This window comes from Euprymna scolopes, chromosome 25 (assembly GCF_053919585.1).
Source record: "Euprymna scolopes isolate OS-2025 chromosome 25, ASM5391958v1, whole genome shotgun sequence".
NCBI lineage: Eukaryota > Metazoa > Mollusca > Cephalopoda > Sepiida > Sepiolidae > Euprymna > Euprymna scolopes.
Genome location: NC_136506.1, coordinates 72,980,860 through 73,001,231, shown reverse-complemented (window position 1 = coordinate 73,001,231; position 20,372 = coordinate 72,980,860). Strand labels below are relative to the sequence as shown.

The window sequence follows — 20,372 nt, the reverse complement described above, 5'->3', positions numbered from 1 at the left end:
ATATATTCCAAAAATCATTTAAATTAATTTAGTTTTTATAACTAAAATCAAAATTTTAGTAAGCGGTTGTGCTGTCTTGCCCATCTTGAAAAGTCCAGAAACAGCAGATAACTAAGCAATAATTCAAACTTCTATTAATCGCTTTAAAATAATTTTCTTAATAAAAATGAAACTACTTGATCAATTTGTGATTTTTTGGAATATTTTTGTTTTGTCACTGGTACATACATCATACAGATTTTTCTGTTTTTAATATAGGGGTAATTGTGAGTAAGCACTTTTTTTTTTTTTTTACAATTTCAAAGTTTTTCTATTGAGCATGCATATTGAGCATGATTTTCTTTGGATGGTTTTTGGTTGATGGCAAATAATTGGTTTTTTTTGTTTTTTTTCCCCCTTTTATATAATAAATGGCCTGTGTACGACGAGTCTTGGATTTTATAGGGAAGTAATAGAAGTCAAATTTGGGATTCAAAATGTTTCAATTTGTTTGATCAAAAATTTGAAGTGGCTTATTAGAATTTTCTTTTTCCTTGTTATATTGTCGTTAAAATTTTGCAAACGGGGCTTTAAATGGATCCCTTTTTGAGAAACGAAATACTGTAAGATTCAGTAACATTCTGCTGTATTTTTTTTTCTTTCCAATCCAACTCTTGAAATTCTGAGATATCTAATCTTAAATGAGACTTATAAACCTTGAAAGTTGTCCTAGTGGTAACACAATCATATCCACATAACCCCCAATTTAAAAAAAAAAAAAAAAAAAAAAATTTAATATTTATAAAATTTTTCAAAATCTCATTTACCTGTTTCGGATTGTTTTCCTCCTTTTGGTTGGTGCTATTTCCACATTTTTGACTATTGTACTCTCTGACCTTCAAGTTATTAATTTTCTAAAAATTTAGAACTGAATACTTTGTTGGTTTAGAATATTAAGGAACTAGTTCCCTTCAATCATTAAAGTTATCTCCCCCTAAATTATTACTTGCCAACCAAACAATACACTCTTCTATCCAGAAGTATAAAAAAGACCAGTTTAACATATGAGATTTAGAATATGAATTTTCCTCTTTCTGGCTTTGACCTTCAAGCTAGTCAAACATGTCTAACTTGTGCTCCATCTTAGCATGGTTTTACATGATTCTGACATGTTTCCCATCAGATGTTCTCTTTGCTGGCCACAGCTATTGTTCCCAAATTCCATCAATGTTAGTAGTCATTTACTTTTACAATGCTCATGCATCTTCCTAAATTTTATTACACTGGCAGTACACATTTTGTTAATTGTATTTTGGATGATAACTGCAGGGGCTTTTGTTAGTTACAATGGCACCTGTCCAGAACTCATCTCACCCTTAAAAAAAATCTGTAATGTACATACCTGTCACGGAAAGAAAATATTGTGCATTACATCTTGCATAAATTGGTTGAGTAATTTTATTTTTATAAAGATAATTTTTATACGTATTTAAGTATTTCCAATGCCTCCTCGTGCTAAGAATGGCTTTCCAAAATCACACAAGTTCGAATTATTTGGAGCTATCTTTCTCGTTCCTTAAGACTGTTTTCTGGATGGTGTTGTAAGATTGTTGCTTATTGTTTAGCCATAAAATTTGAGTTTTTTAAATAAAACTACTTGATCAATTTATGTGAATTTTGGTGTACTATATTTTTTTTCCATTGCAGGTATGTATATCATGCAGATTATTTTTAATGTCAGATAAAATGATTTAAAAAAAAAAAAAAAAAAAAAGTTATTCGACTACCAGATATTTTAATGCGAACGGCACATCGGTTCTCTTATTGAACTTTTGAAATTCCTTCAAATATTAATTCTTATATTTATCTGTCTTTGATGCTTATTTTCACTAGAGATTTATTTTCTAAGGCAATCATAACATTTCAATCATGCTCCCCCTCCCTTCCATTAATTAGGTTTTGAAGATTATTAAATGTTTAGTGTGTATTGAATTTTGATGTCGGTTCTTTAGATTGCTTATTTGCTTTAAGATCTGCACAAAGTTCCTCGACAGGTATAACTTGTCAGTCAAATAAGTTCCATTTATTTGGCAAAAAATAAAACTATTCTTTAATTTCCATGTACAGAAAAAGGTGGTAGAAAATTAGATGAGAATATAGTAGGCCAGTGCATGTTAAAATTTATTTTGAATTGTCGTTGGTGCATTTATTCCCTCACTTGGAAGTTTTTCAAGTTGCAGGGATCTTGATTGAGAAAGCAGCCCTCCTTTAGTTTGATCAAGATCAGTGTTGAAATAGTTTATTATATTTACATGATCTTTTTCTGGTGCAGGAGTGAATATTAGGTTCTGGCTATGAGATTGTAGGCCAAAATAAGATCACCTTGTAATCATGGGTGTTGAGTTTTGATTTTTGTAAAAGTTATACCAACTTTGTAATTAATCTGGAAAGATTTGGGGTTTGTTTAATCACATTCAGAATTTAAAGAATATTCTGGGGCCATTTTTAACAATGGAATTGGATGGTGAATATCATGAAACTGAACTCAATAACTGTAAACATTTCTTGGATATATATATTTTTCCATAAAACTCTATTCTACCAAGTCTACCAAAAATTACAAACAACTTTCATCACAATAAAAACAGGTCTAATAATATGACTAGATCTTAGAGGCCTTAGAATATATAGTTCCCTCCAATATCTATTGGAGGAATTCAACATAATAGAATCCTGGAAATTCTAAAATACTCCAAATATTTTATTAGCAACTAAGTTCTGATTTTTGTGTGTGTGTGTGTGTGTGTGTGTGTGTGTGTGTGTGTGTGTGTGTGTGTGTGTGTGTGTGTGTGTGTGTGTGTATTTCTTTATGGTTTGATAAAAAAAATAATTATGTATCTTCTCAACTTATCATCCAATTAGATTAAGAATAACATTGACTATTTTAAGATGGAAGAGGAAGAGTCCAGCAATAATAGAAAAATATTAAGGCATTTTTGGAGACTATCAGATGAAATGTTAGGTTAGCAACCAAATTTGCACCTTTTGTATGCTTAAATTAAAAACATTTAATAAAAGTATCTCATTTGTTTATAATTTCTTAACACTTGACGAGAATTTCAATATTCTGGTAAGAAGCAAGCAAATAGGGGATGGAGGCAAAAAGGAGGCATCTAAAATATTCATTATTTTTAGCCTGGTATTCCATTTTAATCTGAAAATAAACAGAAATTGATTTTGAACACAAAAATAAAATTATAAAAGTCTCAAAAAAGAATTTAAAAAAAAAAAAATTTGTAAGTTAAAAACAAATTCCAAAATTTAAAAGAAAAAGTAGTTAACCCCATTTTAACTGCTAGAAAAAAAGCACTCTGTATTTTCTACAGAACTAAAACTAATTTTCGTCCCCATCACCCTCCTCCCTAAATAGTCATAGGTGCATGACTATACTATTCCTAGATATCCTTAAAACAACACTTTATCATACCAAGTTTACTGAAAACAAACACTACCACTCCCACCACACAATAAAAACAGGCCTTGTATTAAGTAAACTTATATGAAACAGTATTGTACAACCTTTCTGACAAGTTTGATTCTGTTGTCGGTATTAGTTTAGTTAATTCTTTCTAAAATCTGTTACTTACATGAGATATTGAAGGTTGTGAATTTGTAGAATAGACATTCTAACATTTCTAAAACGACTCTACTGATTTCACTAGGCAACAATTTACTTTTTGAATGTTGCCTAGATTTCTACAACTGATTTAGGATACTTTTGCACTGATGAACCAGACAATGGCATCAGTTTCTTTCCATTAGGTCAGGTTTATCATTATCTGTGTTAATAGGCTTGTAAGAAAAAGGGTTAGTATCTGAAAGAGTTTGTGTATAGACGTAAAAAGGATTACAGACATCTCTGTAGGAAATTATTGGGCGAATCTATTTTATTAAGCCATAATCATAAAACTGTTAGTAATAAACAGAGGCTACTACGCTAATTAGGAATGTATAAAATTTAGGAATATCACGATAGTTAGCCAATATAGGACTCCGAAAACGTGACAGTGATACATATTCATTCACACAATTCTGAGGTAGCATTTTCAAGACTACAGAACACAATGCAAAAGGAGGTCGCTGATACGTCTCTGAGCAATCACCTGTGTGATAATGCAGTGGGTCTAATGTGAATGTATATCATTACAGGTTTGGTCTGTTCAACTGCAGCACAGGACGATGTTTAAACTTTGTGGTGGGGCAAGAGCCATGAAATAATCTGGAGGCAACCGAAGCAACACTGTTAAATTCTATCAAGTATACAGCAGATCTAATCCCAGCAGATCATATACTCTAGAGAGAACACGTTGCAGCAGGGAATATGTAGTATATGGCATAACGTTATAGATGTTTACAAGAATCTGAACACCTTGCCAACTCTGGCGAACACTAACGTATTAAGTCTGGATCTGACGGTTTTGTTTTCTTGTCTTTAGTTGAACCAGGGTCAGAAGCCTGGATAGGTTCTGTTACGCTCCAAGAGTAGTTTGGCGGTTGTTCTGAGTCATGTGAAACTGTTGTAAGTCCAAGATCTGGGATGAAAGAGGGAGAATTAACGCAGGTTTAACCTTTTTATAAACTGTCATGTGGTCAACTTGCCCGAAAGATGATCTCTGAGCAAATCAGAAAGGAAGTTGACTGCTACACCCAATCAGCAATGTTATAAATCAAACGTTTTCAAAATATCTAATCACAAAGTCTTGCTGACACTGCTGCTATAAATATAAGTGGAAATTACTGAATTCAAGCTTGATCCACAAATATTTCCTAGACTGGAGAGATCCTTATGGAAGGAGCCACATGAAGGTTGCCAGCATCCATAAGTGAAAATGGTACTGTGGAATTGAACTTGTCACACTCAGTTTTGTTTTTTTTTTTTGTTTACTTCACTATAACCACCTCCCACACACAAACAATATGGTCTCAAAAAGAAATACATACTGGTTGTGAGAGAAGCAGCTGGCATTAAAAAAAAAAAAACCTTAAATACTTGATTACAATCTGTGGAAGAACAAGCTGTAATGAAATACATTTGCAACCATAAAGGGAACTGTCTATTCTTAAAACAGCCCTCAGATATAAATTCAAATCTTAATAAAATCAAATGTTAACTCCAGGATCTTTTGAAACTAACTAAAGTAAATAAATTATAAAAAAAAAAAAAAAAAAAAAAACAGAATTAAATTTAAAAAGAAAAAAAAAATTTAATTAAAAAAAAAAAAAATGATACCACTATACTTTAAGTCCTCCTGAATTAGTAGCCCTCAATATCTGAATTCAATAGAATATAATTAGCTCCAAAATATCCTAAATATTTATTGTCAAACATTAGAAAACAGTAATTCCATATTTCCAACAACTTGAAGAAAACAATTTATTCTTCCTCTGTCCAAATACCCATAAATCTAAAAATCTATATTTAGCAATAACCTCAAACTTCCTTCAGATATCTTCAGCCATTGCTAAAAAATATCCTTAATCTTCTCGAAATAATTAGGCTAGAAAATTATTTTTATTTTTTATATCTATAAGCTATCCTTGACTATTGTGGTATTTAATTCTCAGTTTTACATGTTAGCATGCATTGGATGGCATTAAGAAATTGACTTGGAGTGGATGGCGTGAGTTCGGGGAACTTTTGCTTTTACTAACCAGCAGAGTTTTACCACTGTCATAAGAGTCGAAGCATTTGGATGAAACAAACACAAGTTTAGTTTTATTAAACCAGAAGTTTTACCTTGGTGATATCTTTGGAGCACAGGGTGGGGCAAGTGCTACTGTGATAGAAAGTGTTAGGAGTGGATAAAATAAGTTCAAAGAACCCCTGCCCTTACTAATTAGCAGATTGTTCCCTACTGTTGATATAGGGAAGAATCCATTAGGCACGTGTATGAAATGAAATATGACCAGTAAGTGTTGAGGGCATGCGTTGCATGGCGGGAAATGATATGATGGGTAGGTTATGTGAGTCTTAAAGACAGATCTGACGACCTAAGAGGAAGATTAAATCTGAATAGTATAGGGAGATGTGTGCAGAATGGGGGACTTTGATGGTATGGTCACGTTGAAAAAAATTAGTTCTTAGGTTAGTAGATGTAGAGCAGTTGAGATAGCAGCTTCAGTTCACATAGTAAGACCAAAGAAAATGAGGATATAAGGATGGACTTGAGAGGAGGAGGGATAAAGATTTGGCCAGAGATATTATGTTGGAAGACCGGTTTTTAAAGCTGTCCAATATGTGCACACAATATGGATGTAAAACCAAATATGATTAGTATATGTATGCATTTATATATTTCTATGTATACAATTCACTTCTAAACTAATTAACTGATCATTATGAAATATGGAACACAGCTGTTAGGTGAAAGGGTCAAAATGTTGGCTATGTTTTAAGTTTTATGCAAAGAGAAAGTGGAAGCCCTTTGTGAAAATTCAGATACGCCAGACTTTTTGTGAAATCTTAACAGTAGGTTTATTGGTCCATGTGTTTGAGCAATGTTAACTCTGATTGGACATTTTAACATAATTTATCCTCTAAGGACGTGCCTGGTGTTACCTCCATGACACTTTAAAAAAAAAATACTGTCTATATTTCCTGAAGAATATCTCATTCAAAAATTTGAAAGAAAAAAAAAATTTCAATTTTATTTAAATAAATAGAAATGTTTATTAAAATCAATTTTGCACCCGTCCTGTCTTTCACCCATTATATCTTTGATATTCCCTGATTGGATTCTTTTAGAGAGGTTTTAGAAGGCATAATATGGATACAACCTACCATTTGAAAATTAAAATATTTCAGATTTGCATTAAATTTGATCCATAGCATTAGACACTAAATAAGCAAAATTCCTTGAATTTCTGTTTAAAAACCTGTCAAGTTTGAGTCTTGAATTTTTTACATTTTCTAGCATTAAAATTATGTAATGGATTTTGATTGAAATTAGAATAAGGATTCTAGACATAAGGTTAAATAGGATATCTTTATCTCTACTATTATATAAAAGTCACTTTGTATGTGCGAGTTCCTTCCTCGTAGGTTCCAAAATAATTGAAATTTCACACCAGTAAGTAGTCTGGTATTGTTCTTTATGAATGTTTTGTACAAAAATTAATCTAAGTATTGGAAATTGAAAAAAATCCTATCCTAAAAATAGCCGTTCTTTATAATTTTTACAGGGGGAATATTTTACACTATGCTGGCAAGGGACATAAAATCTTAGCAAATCATTTCTTGAAAAAAAAAAAAAAAAAAAAAAAAAAAAAAAAACAGAATTATTGACACCTGGTAGAGCATTCAACTGCATATCGAATAATCCTGTGTTCAAGCCCGGCTGTACCTCACCATTTTTATTTTTTATTAATGATTTCAATTTAGGATAAAAAAGCGATCATTTAAAATCGCCGCTAATCATTTCTTCGTTTGCATATTTTAAAACTGAACATTAATTAGAAGTGACTTTTCCAGGGCATTCATCATCAAGCCCACATATCAGCTGATGTTATACTGTAAACAAACACAGAATTTGATGAATGACATTATTTTATTTTTTTTGTTTTGTTTTTTTGTGAATTAGTCCACTGGGCAAATTATTCCTCGTAATATATAATAATCAGAGAATGGATTCTATAATACATACTTAATTTGCATAAATTAAAATGTTTAAGCATGTTGTATGACTGGGCAATGCTGGGTGTCCAGCTAGTTCTTAATATTCATAAAGGGGGGATATAAGTGATGCAGAATTGTTCTGTTTGGGAAATTAAATTTACTTGTTCTAGGACAGGTATTTTTCTAATATGAATATAATTCCTATCAAATGCCTTCAGTAAACTAGCTTCATAAACAAACATGTTCAGGTTTCCAAACTTTTTAGGATTTTTATTATTTTTTTATGAAAGTGTTACGCTTAATTTATTGCATTAATGTTTTAAATCTTTTGATAGACAAAAAAATTATATCCCTCTCTGAAGAATGGGTCACTAGACATTTTAGTGTTCATTTATATTCCAGTTTTTTGTTTATTTTTTTGTTTGTTTTTAATTTATTTTGACAGCCACATTTTTGATTAAGACTTTAAGCATGGCATGAGATTATCCGATTAGTTATAAAAATAAATCCCTCCCACCACCACCTCATTTCAACGTGATACAGAAAATGTTAAACAAAGGATCTTGATATTACGTTTCTGAATTTTTGAGATGAGGATTGATTATTTGGATTCTTCGGACTATTGCTCTCATCTTGAGCGTTAGGACCTGTCATGTACTTGGTACAATTTAGTTGCAAAAGTTGCACTCTTCTGGAGGTTGAAGGTTCAAATCTCAGTGTGGACAACACCCAAAATAGAATTGCGAATTATTTAGGACTTTTACCTGACGGAACAAGAGCATGCTTCCCCTGTTGATTCCGTTTGAAATTCCGTGCAATTTTCCAGGTTTGACAGATTCCAGAGTTTGAAAAATTACACCTGAAGAAAGTTGGAGGTTACATCAACCAAAACGTTGTGAAAATAACACTCAAGATGAGAACAGTAGTTGGAATAATCCAAATAAAATGAAAGGATCTTAATCTTAATTAACTGCTGCTACTGCTTATTACTAATCTTAAATTTTTTTTCTTTTTTTTTTTTTTCTTCAAAAAAAAACTTTTCTAATTGAAGTCATTATTTTCATTGCCTTTGATCACATTCTCAAGTGATGCCTTTTTGACAAATGTTAAAGAAACTGTTGCAAGTGATTGGGGACCACTTGCGAATTTGATATTCCCATGAAAGTTCCTCCTCTGGAAGAAGCTGCTTCAATCCAGATGAGTGCTGCGTCAGTATAAAAAAACTGTACACAAAAAAATTAGTGAAAAAGGTATAATTAAGAAGTTTTATTTTTAACAATGTTTGCTCAAATAAAAAAATTGCTGCCTAAATACACCTATGATATATAATACAAAGCATCTGAATCTTGTTTGTCATCATGCCCACTGAATGGTTTATCATGTGAATGAGTAAAGTCATTAGAGGAAACTTGATTTTTTTTTTTTTTTTTTTTTTTTTTTTTTTTTTTTACTGTGGGACTACCTCAAAGATAATGTCCATAAAAACCCATAAACTATTCCTGAACTGTGCTGAATCATCAGTCAGGGCAGTGTGAAGTAAGGATTGTCTGTTATTGACAATTTTAAATATTGTATCCAGATGAACAGGGATAAAATATAGACTGCTGGGTATTTATAACTGACATTTAGTGATCAAGTCAGGCGTAAGTTGCAACAAGTATTGGGAGTTCCGTAGTTGCTATTGGAAGGGGGTGTTCATATTAGATATTGACGTTTTTACTGTGATGTATCTACTAGTGTTGAGATGATGAATTGGAAAAATTGGAACTTTTGGGGGTAGTGCCTATTTTCCGATGCCAAAAACACTTCCTTTCATTTTTAATTTTTTTTTTTTTTTTTTTTTTTTAACAAAATCTTCAACTGCTGGTAATAAACTAATCAATATCTATTTATTCTAAGCTACCAGTAAAGCTAAGTTACATATTATGATGCCCACAAATGTTTTTTTACATTTGACAAAATATATCCACATTTAACATGTGTTTTTGCAGTAATCAGGAAAAAATAATTCTATAATTAAATGTTTAGAGATTTAAAGAATCTGAATCAGGAATTTAGTACGGAATCAGTAATTGTATCAATACCAGGAAAAATTTTGGAATCATCCCATCAAAAATATTTACCAAAACTATTTGCAAACTGACAAGGTCCCCGATAGTCCAAACCCGTCATATGCAAGTGTGCTTGCAATGTAAAGGTGTACATTTGGTGAGCATATCCTAAAACTGCAATAAAACACTATTGAACTTTTCGACCTAGACTGAAGTTTGTAAGTTTTCCTTGTAATGGGTGTGTGTATATTTAGTTGCAGGGAATTCTGCATTAAGAAAATATTTTGTTTCTGTCACTCTGAATCGTTTTGGAGAACCAAAATTACCATGCCCTTGACTTTATTGATGAGGATTGATAATTTGGATTAATTGAATTATTGAGTGTTGTTCTCACAATTTTTCGGCTGATGTAATATTTAGGCTTAAGAATACAATTGCAAAGTACTTCAGATTTCTACCCAGTCATGGTTAACAGAATGTGAATTAAATAAACGGTTCTTATCAAAATTCTATACAAGTTCATAAGTTCAGCAAGATACACCTCAAAAAGATCAGAAAACTCTACGTGAACAGTAGTTCAACTAATCCAACAATACAAAATTATCTTTCTTGCAAATTTTTTTTTTTTTTTTTTTTTTTTTTCCACTTGCGTTCATCCCAAGCAAGGTATATTGCCACTTGAATGTAAGGGGCTACGATTTGGAACCATGCTTAGGGAAAATTAACAAGATTAACATTGCCTACATCACATTTAAACTTCTGCATATCAGTACAGTCAGGGAAGCAGGAAGGGAATTCCAAAGGGATGATTTTGTAGCTAAGCGGGTTTGTTGAGTATATGTGCGTCAAGGGGACACAAGTGCAATGAATTCATCAGAACATTCCATTAAAATATTTGTTAAACAGGCACAGATGAAACATTGTAATGATGGGACAGGGGTTGGAGCTTAGTTGACAGTGAGGCCTATTAGTGTAGATTTTTTTTTTTTTTCTGGACCTTATTCAAGAGGGAGACTAGTGGTAGATGCATCAACCCAGCTATAGCAACAATACTCCATGCATGGGCGAATAGTGGCTTTGTAGAGGTACAGGATACTCTTGGGTGTGAGTAGTCTTCTAGGACAATAGAGGGAACCCATCTTTGCAGCAGTCTTTGCAATGTCTTTATTCCAGTTCATATTGCCTGTGAATGTTAAGTCGAGGAATTTGAAAGAATTCTCAGGTAGGGTGTTATTTGTCATTGTTTGGTTGTTTCCATTTGGGAAGGAAACGAAAGGAAGATAGCCTCTTTTTACTGTATTAGACAAAGGGAGAATTTCCATCTTGATGCCAAGCAAAAAGATATTATTGAATAAATTTTTTTCTCATTCAAACTATAAATATTATGGATGTTATTGCATTTCAGCTGATGTAAGCTCTGACCTTTTTCAGGGAATCTTTGTTAAACACAGAATCTGTATAGTTTCAAATGAAACCCTTTATATGCCATAATGGATATAAGTGCTTAGTATAATTGATTCTGACAGTCTTCAAGAGATTAATGGGTCAATCCTCAGTGCAGGGGATATTAAAAGTACAATAACAAATTACTTAGGACTTCTACCCAGTCGTGTCTGAGGGAGCAAGAGCAAGCTACCCCCATGGATAAAATAAAGGGTTCTGTTAGAAATTCTGTGCAGATTATAGTTTGGAGAGATACGCTTGAAGGTGGTAAGTTTGCATCAGCTGAAATGCGAGAACAATGTACAAGATGACAACTGTACTCGAATAATACAATTTACAATATTGGTTTTAAAAATTTGTAAATATCGATTTTGGAGACAGTTGTGGACATCTTCAGTAAGTAACAAATTGAGGTAAATTTTAGTGTTGGGACGATTAATCAGAATCTGAAAAATTAACACTTTTGGGGGAATCGGAAAACTTTGTACTAATTTTCTGATGCTGAAAACGATCTTTTTGTTTTATTTCATCTATTTACAGCTTAATTTTCAACTATTGATACTAATCACAAAATAAATATTTATTTTGAACTACCAGTAAAAATTATCCCATTCACATGTGCAGGTTTACATTTCTGGAATGTACATTATTACATGGGTATTTGCAGTAATTCGTCCCCATCCCCCTTTATAATTAAATATTTAAAGATTTAAAAAGAATTGGAATCAGGAATTTAAAACAGAATCTGTAATTGTATCAGAATCGTGGAAAAATATTGGAATCGTCCTATCACTAGTAAATTCATACACAACACCGATTGCTGAAAAGTTGGGCGTAAGTTATGATAGTTCTGGACCACCTCAAGCAACTTGGAATATAAAAAGCTCAACAAATGAGGGCCACACGAACTTATGCTAATTCTCAAAAATAGTTTAATCATCAATACTTTTGCAGAACGAAAACTACCCGTTTATAGATTGCGTTATCATGGGTGTCGAAAAGTGAATCCTTTTCTAATTGTCAACTGGTGATTCCATCAATAGAAGTTCCTAAAACTTCTGGAAGCATCAAATTCTACCCATTTGGTGGTATGCTGGTAGTTTTGTGAATATGAGAATAAAAGGCATCTATAAGATGCTGCATATGACTTTACAGAAGCTTCACAAATTCGCCTGTGGAAATCTGTCACACCCATTATATTCAAACTACCATTTAAAATGTCCTGACTATTTTTTGTGGTAGAAACTTGTTACAAAGATATGACAGAATTTTTTTTTTTTTTTTTTTTTTTTTTTAGCCGAGTCTTAAGTGTCTGAATTTTATGCCATTAAAATTCATAAATTTCTTTATCAGCCTAGTTTGGGCTTATTTCTATAAGCATTTGAAGTTAGCAGTCAAAAAAGGTGGAATTATTTTCTTGGCAATTGAATATGAATGCTTATCACATTTAAAAAAAAAATAGAATAAAAAAAATAAACTCCATTTACTGAGTTTATATTTAATTAAACATATCTAGGCAATACATTTAAAAAAAAAAAATCCTGTAAAAACAGAACTTTTAGAAATATCTATTTAGAGCTTGGTATGCGTATACTTACAAATTATATACAGGATTCGTCGACTCGGAAGTATAGGCAACTCTCTGACCACACCAGTGTCAGATGAAAACCTCGATGTGAAAATGTTCTAATTACTAAACTGATTTAGTTTTTTTTAAAAATGAATCTGAAATATATTTTAAAAAATACAATAAAAACATTCACATTTTCTTTCATGCTAATTTGCTTATTTATTTTAAACTAAAATAGGAAGTCCGGTTTGGTAATTGGAACATTTTCATATCGAGGCTGACATAGGTACAGTGTTTTTTTTTTTTTTTTTTTTTTTTTTTTTTTATATATACATGGGGGTCACCACTTATCAAGGCCTGGAGGCCACTCAGGGATAAGGGTTATTGCGTGTACAGTAATCAATGAGATAGTATTGTAGTAATTATTAGTATTGGAGATTTGATAGTGTCTTATTTAAGGGGGCAGTTTGTCAGGAATTTGTTTATGTTGGATTTGAAGACATCCAGGTCGTAGTCAGGTGGGAAACAGGCAAATGGAAGAGAGTTCCACAGTCGTGCACTTCTGAGAAAGGAGCTCTGCTCATGGAATCTACGTTTTGATTTAGGCACAGATAAAGAGTGGGGAAATTATTGACAGTAGTTTCAGCCAGACTGGTGTTTCTCGTGAAAGATTGGCGAGGGGGGTGGTTGGAGCTCAGATGAGCACTTGCCATAGAAATAACGATAAAACAAAGATGGGCTCGCAACGTCTCTTCTGTAGGAGAGAGGCTGCAAGGAAGAGAAAAGGACATCCCCCACTAAACCACAAAGTCTATTTTGTACTCTGTCAAGGCAGGATAGGTTGTTTTTAGCAGCTATTGCCCAGATGTGTCAGCAGTACTCCATCCTTGGACATACTTGGTTTTTATACAGATAGAGAATTGCATCAGTAGTGAATATCTTCTGGAGCGGTAGAAGAATCCCACCATTTTCCCAGCATCCTTGGCAACAGACCTGATGTACGTATTCCATTTCAGATCAGTGGTAAAGGTCAAACCCAGAAGCTTGTCAAAACATGGAGCCTCCCCAAGACGAGAGTCATCCATTTCAATTGATGCCAGATGGGGATCAGAGCATTGATGATGTAAAGATAAAAGCTTGGTTTTGCTTAGAGTTGCCTATACTTCTGAATCGCTCGAGATTCACTCTTAAACTAATTAACTGAGCATTATAAACTTCGGAACAAAACTGCTAGACATAAAGGGTGATAATGCGAGCTATATTTAGTTTAATCCTTTATGATTTAAATTATGATGTAGATGATTTTTAAAAAATATTGTTGATTTTAGACTGCGGCATACTGAATGTAAGTAATGGATAGTTGCAATCTAGAGGTATCTGGCATCTACCCAGATACTGAACTAATACGTACAAGGCGTTATATTCATTTATTTACAACTGATTGAATTAATTCAACCAGGTTTTAAACAAAGTACATGAAAATTCAGATACTTTCAATTTTTGTATAATTTGAACAAATTAAATATTTCCTGTATTTAAGTTTCTTTGGAGTAATTTTTTTCTTTTTAGCACAATTTTCTATCAGAAAATTCAAGTATTTCTGATTTGCATTGAATTTGATTCCCAATTATTAGATAGCAATTAAACAAGATTCCCTGAATGCAGTCTTTGTGTCCGATATAATGTAGATCAAAATTAGAATAAGGTTTTGAGACCCAAAGTTTAGTATCATATGTTGATTTTTAATCTCGGTAAGAGTGACATGGAAGTGGTGCAAATCTGTTTTGTTTTTGGAATCAATTTTACCTGTCTTGGGACGGGTATTGTTTGTTTTCTATAAATTTTTACAAAGGGGTCACCACTTATCAAGGCCCAAAGGCTACTCGAGGATAAGGGACAAGAAGTCATTGGGACAATAACATAGTAATCGTTGGTTGTGGAAATTTAGTATTAGATTATTTAAGAGGACAGTCAATAAGAACTTGTTTACATGTCACTTGAAGGTGACAATATTGTAGTCCGCTGGAAAGCAGACCAGCGGAACAGTTTCAGTCGGGCAGTGCTTTGTTAATGAAATCCACGTTTAGGTTTAGATACCCATAGTGGGAGAAATTGTTGATAGTGGTTTTGGCTAGACTTTTTGTTTTAGATTGGCAAGGGAGAAACCATAGGTTGGAAGAAATGACAAGCGTTAAAAAAAAAAAAAAAAAAAAAAATACTAAAACAGCTGAAAGTGAATATTGTTTTGGAAACTATATCTACAACAGCTATCACCAGAGTGATTTCCGCATAAACCAAAATGATTTTTTTTTTTTCTTTTCTTTTTCAAGGACTATGCATTTTTAGCCAAAAACGCATAAACCTGTTTTAAAGACCATGTAGAATTTGACTTTGGTTTTAATACATGATGTAAACAATATTTGAAAGATAACTGTCTAGAAAAAATTTTTTTTTTATTTTATATATATTTATTCAACAAGCATGAATCAGTTTATCTTCATGATTTGTTCTGGTGTCTGATTCCTTGACTTCTCTTTTAGCTAAGAGCAAAGTGTAGTAGCTGTTCTGGTATTACACTTAATCTTTTCTGTCCTCCGTCAATAAAGAAGAAATCTTAGCCTGAGGCAATTTTTATTTTATTTTGTTTAGTGTCATTCTTTATCCAAATCCAAGTGCCCCTTTGTAGAGAACTTCATTTTCCCCCTCCTTTAAAAACTAACCTTGTTTTTAACTCTGCTTTCATGGAAAGACAAGTAAATAATATTGCCTACTGTCAATATCACTTGAACTCTGTAACAATCTTGGAACCAGCTAAAACCTTTTTTGTAGCTCTCTGTAGCTTGTCCTTTGTGTAACAGATGGTTATTTTCATGAAACCATAACCGAAACAAAGATGTTGAAGTGTTTCATTCTACTGCACCCACACCGTCAAAGGGAGTTGGAGTTGGGCAAGCCGGGAAGGCTATATGCCAAGTGGAGTATGATCTACAAAGTTCTGTCAAGCCTGGGTCTTCTAGCTTGTAAGACAGTGTTGAATTTAGCTGCCACATGTACGTAAATGACTAAATTCTGTGATTCTTTCTTCTTTGATCTTAAGCACATGGTGCAATGGGGAAAGAGGTGACTGGTTAATTTTAATGCATCTAAAACCAAGCTTCTATCTCTACATCAACGCTCTGATCCCTGTTTGGCATCAATTGAAATGAATGGCTCTTGTCTTGGGGAGGCTGTTTTGACAAGCTTCTGGATTTGAACTTTACTCCCGATCTGAAATAGAACACATAAATCAAATCTGTTGCCAAGGTTGCTGGAAAAATGGTGGGATCATTCTATCGCTCCAGTAGATCTCACTGTCAATGCAAATTCTCTACCTCTATAAGAGCCAAGTACGTCCAAGGATGGAGTACTGTTGCCACATCTAGGAAGGATAAGCTGCTAGAAACAGCTTATCCTGCTTTGAGTTCAAATTAGACTTCACTGCATAGTGGGGGATGCCTTTTTCTCTTTCCTGCAAATTCTTTCCCACAGAAGAGACGTTGCAATTCTGTCTCTGCTTTATCGTTATTTTCATGGCAAGTGCTCATCTGAACTCCAATCTATGGTCCCTCCTTGCCAAACTTTCATGAAAAACACTCGTCTAGCTGAAACCATTATCAATAATTTCCCTCGCTATCTGTGCCAAAACCTAAACGTAGATTAGCTTTTTTTTCTTAGAACTGCACGCCTGTGGAACTCTTTTCCATTTCCCTGCTTTCCAGTTGACTACAATATGGTTGTCTTCAAATCCAACTTGAACAACTTCTTGAGTTGTTCCCTTAAGCAAATTTTTACTAACAATTATATTACTAGCAGTTCAGCCCGGCTTTGCTCGGGCCCTATGTACTGTTCATAACTTTATGTGCATATATATATATATATATATATGTTTGACTCGCGTCTAGGTAACCTACATCTAAAATTTCAAGTGTTTAGACCCAAAATTGGCAAAGGAGTTTGGTAGAGTCTGCAAGGGCCAACTCTTTCAACTTTGACCTCTTGACAACCAAATTTTCGCCCAAAAACTGTTTAAAAAAAAACTTACATATCTGAATGCCCTTTATGTAAAATTTTAAACGTTTAAACCCAAAATTGGCTGAATAGTTTGCTAAAGACTGCAAAAGTCAAATCTTCTGCAGCCAATTTTCAGCCAAAAATTGATTTAAAAAAAAAAAAAGCTTGCCCTATGTCTGATTACATTTTATGTACAATTTCAAATGTTTAGACCAAAACTTGGCTGAGTAATTTGGTAGAGACCGCAGAGGTCAAATTTTTTTTACTTTGACCCCAATTTTGACCTTAACATTTGTTTTGGGTTCAATTCAAATTAAAGTTTGATACATGTCCAAGTAACCTACATCTAAAATTTCGAGTGGTTAGACTCAAAATTGGCTGAGGTGTTTGGTAGAGTATTAAAAGGTCAAAGTGTTCTTGACAGCCAAATTTCTGTCCGAAAACCGATTATAAAAAAAAAAAAAAAAAATCCCAAATTTGAATACCCCTTACGTCAAATCTTGAGTCTGTGGACTGAAAATTGACAGTTTGGTAGGGAAATGTACACACACAGAGGTAATTCCACTTTCACTTTTATAGATATATAGATTATCCCATTGACTAATATACTCTCAGCTCAGTAACCCTTATACTCGAGTGATCTCCAGGTCTTGATAAGTGGTGATTCCTTTGTAAACAATATTTTTTTTTTTTTTTTTTTATAATCTTTCTGAGTTTAAAAGAAATTTTTATCAACCATGATTAATTGAACCCTACTGAAAAATGGATTTTCTATAGACTATAATCCAAGTGACAACCCTATTTTCATTTGTGATAGATCTGGTAAAATTGTGATATAGTTAACAGCTGAGAAATTAAAAAATGTTTGCATCAAATGTATAATTTAATTTTCTACCAACCCAACTTTAAAAGTGAGTACTTTTCTTTTCGAATTTATTAAGTTGACTTATTGAAATGCACAAAAATTTTGTGGTCGTTTTTCTGCACATAAGAAGGTAGTACCCCCCCCCAAAAAAAAAAGACTTGTCCGATTGCTAACCCTAAATCTAGAGAGGGGAGGGGATGTTGCCACTTGAATTTAGGGTTCATGAAAGATAGCTTTGAACAAAATATAATTTTGAAATTTATTTTCTTTGACGCCATGGTCATAAAAACCGTTAGCAAATAGACAAAGGCTACCTCGCTAATTAGAAATACATGAAAGTTAGGAACATCATGAAAAACAATACAGAACCTCGAAAATGTGACAGTGATAAATGTTCATTAAAAAAAAATGAAATCGGTTTCAGAACATTGAAAGTATGCAGGTCGGTAGAAAATCTTAATGAATTTGGTAAAAGTTATTGTTGCATATTGTTTTTATTTTTGATTACTTGGTTGTTAACTATACTGCAATTTTATGGTAGATTCTAACTTGCATGAATATGCCAATTTTAGCCACCTTGGTCCACTTTTTGCCCAGCTCTGATTTATATTGCATTTTTGTCTTTGCTAAAAGGAGCAACCATCTTTCTTTCACCTTAAAAGCTTGTCTTGTGTCTTGACTCTGCTTACCTAGTCCTTCTTCCCTCTACCACCGCCACCACCATTTAAAAGCAATTTCAGTTTGCACCTGCACACTTTATCCTTGGCAATTTCCTTAAATCTGGCCAAACACATTTGCTTTCATAGAATTTCAGATAAAATTCAAAGGAAATGGTTTTCTTGACTGCATTTTTGTTTTATTTATTACTGGGGTCACTATTTATCAAGGCCAAGAGCCACTCGAGGCTGAAGTTTTTTTTAAAAAAAAATTTATATATATATATATATATATATTAAAAAAAAAAAAAAATTCTTAAAACTAAATGAAAATTCCATGAGCAGTTTCTTTCCTAGAACTTTTAGTCTGTGGAGCACAGTGCCATGGAGTTTCTTCTCAGCTGACTGTAACATGATCCTTTTCAAATCTAATGTGAAGAAGTTTCTGTTGAGCCATCCTCTTAAATCAAAGTTCCACCATTACTGATCATATTCTTTCCATCTACGCAACACTTAACCCTTATCCTAGAGTGGTCACCGGACCTTGGTAAACCGTAACACCCTCCCCCCAGTAAAATAAATAAAATAAACTTTTATTCCTCCAATATCACTTTTATTAGTAGGTACTTATTTTTCCAAGGTTTCTAAAATTATGAAAGTCTTTGTATTAAAGAGGAAATACCTCACAAAAAAATAAAATACCATACCAAGTTTCTAACTAGATTTTTTATTTATTTATTTTATTTTTTTTTTTTATTGTGGTGGAGTTTGTTGGAAAGTATCTCACATCTAAGAATAAATAGATTAAGAGTTCTTGGGTTTTCATATAGATATCTATATGTATATATAATAGATAGAAAAAAAAATCTAGATTTTTTTTTTTTTTTTTTTTTCGTCATAAAATACTATTTTACAAAAGGAAGGCATAAGGTTTCCAGTGGTAGACTTTCACTAGATGGTTTCAAATAAATATTTTATTTAAAAAAATTGTTTGGTTTTTAAATTATTAATACTTTCCCTTTTTATGAGGTTTCTAAAAAGGGACTACATTGCAATTTATATATATTTTTTCCCCCAATAAAAATAATACATTTATCATAATTAATCTCTCATACAAATATTAAGAGACTTTTTTTTCTACAAAATGTCATATATATATATATATATTAGTGATAGAATCTAGATAGTTATAGAAATGACTATACCGACACCACTCAATGGTCATAAACAAGTCCTACAAAATTGGGATTTATTTCCAGTAAGGGGGATAATAAGTTTTCCATGGAAATCTTCATAGTGACTCTAAGTTCCACTCAAGTTTGAACCTTTTGCATGAACTGGTGTAATTAGTTTCCCTATAATATATCTGCTTGTTTTGTTAACCCAAATGTCAGCTCAACTGCGTTTTTTTTTTTTTTTTTTTTTTTTTTCTCTCTCGTTTTGTTCTTGTTGCCATTCATTGTATATGTTTTCTTAAAGGTCAATTGCAAAATTTTAATCTGGTTTTAGAATCTAACCAAACGTTTAAAATTAAATGCTTTTTTTTTAATTTTATTTATTTATTGCTTTGTTTTTTTTTTGTTTTTTTTTCGACTGATTTCACCTTAAGGTCATGAAATTTCTGTAAGTTTAGTTCCACTTTTGAGCAAGTAATAAAAAATATGATTTGAAGTTTTAGTTTATTGATAAAATATTCTTGAATGTTTTTTTTTTATTCTGTTATTTTGTTCTTTAACAACAAAATCACTAAACATTGCTATCATGTTGTCATATATACTGAGTTAAAGGTATTCAAGAGGGAAAACTCGTGAATTAAAATGAGGTTAATAAGTGCTCAAAAAAGAGCAAAATATATCTCAGTGGAACACAAACTTTATTACGTCACCTGACAAAGACTTGTAGTCCTGATCGACCACTTGTTTGAAATATTAGCATGTTCAGTGTAGCGACTATGTAATAATTGTCTATATAAATGTGTGTATGTGTACACATAATATATTCACACGAAATTTAGGTTAATAGCTCAATAGTGTATATGCCTCTAGAGCTCAAAATATAATTTAATGTTCTGAATTTATTTTTC

At 32.4% G+C, this 20,372-nt stretch overlaps 1 protein-coding gene across 3 annotated transcripts in view; it reads left to right on the top strand.

Annotated features, from left to right (window-relative positions):
• LOC145247432 (uncharacterized) overlaps positions 1-20,372 on the top strand; it is a 209,505-nt gene that overhangs the window by 60,750 nt on the left and 128,383 nt on the right. The gene's annotated exons all lie outside the window — the stretch shown is intronic.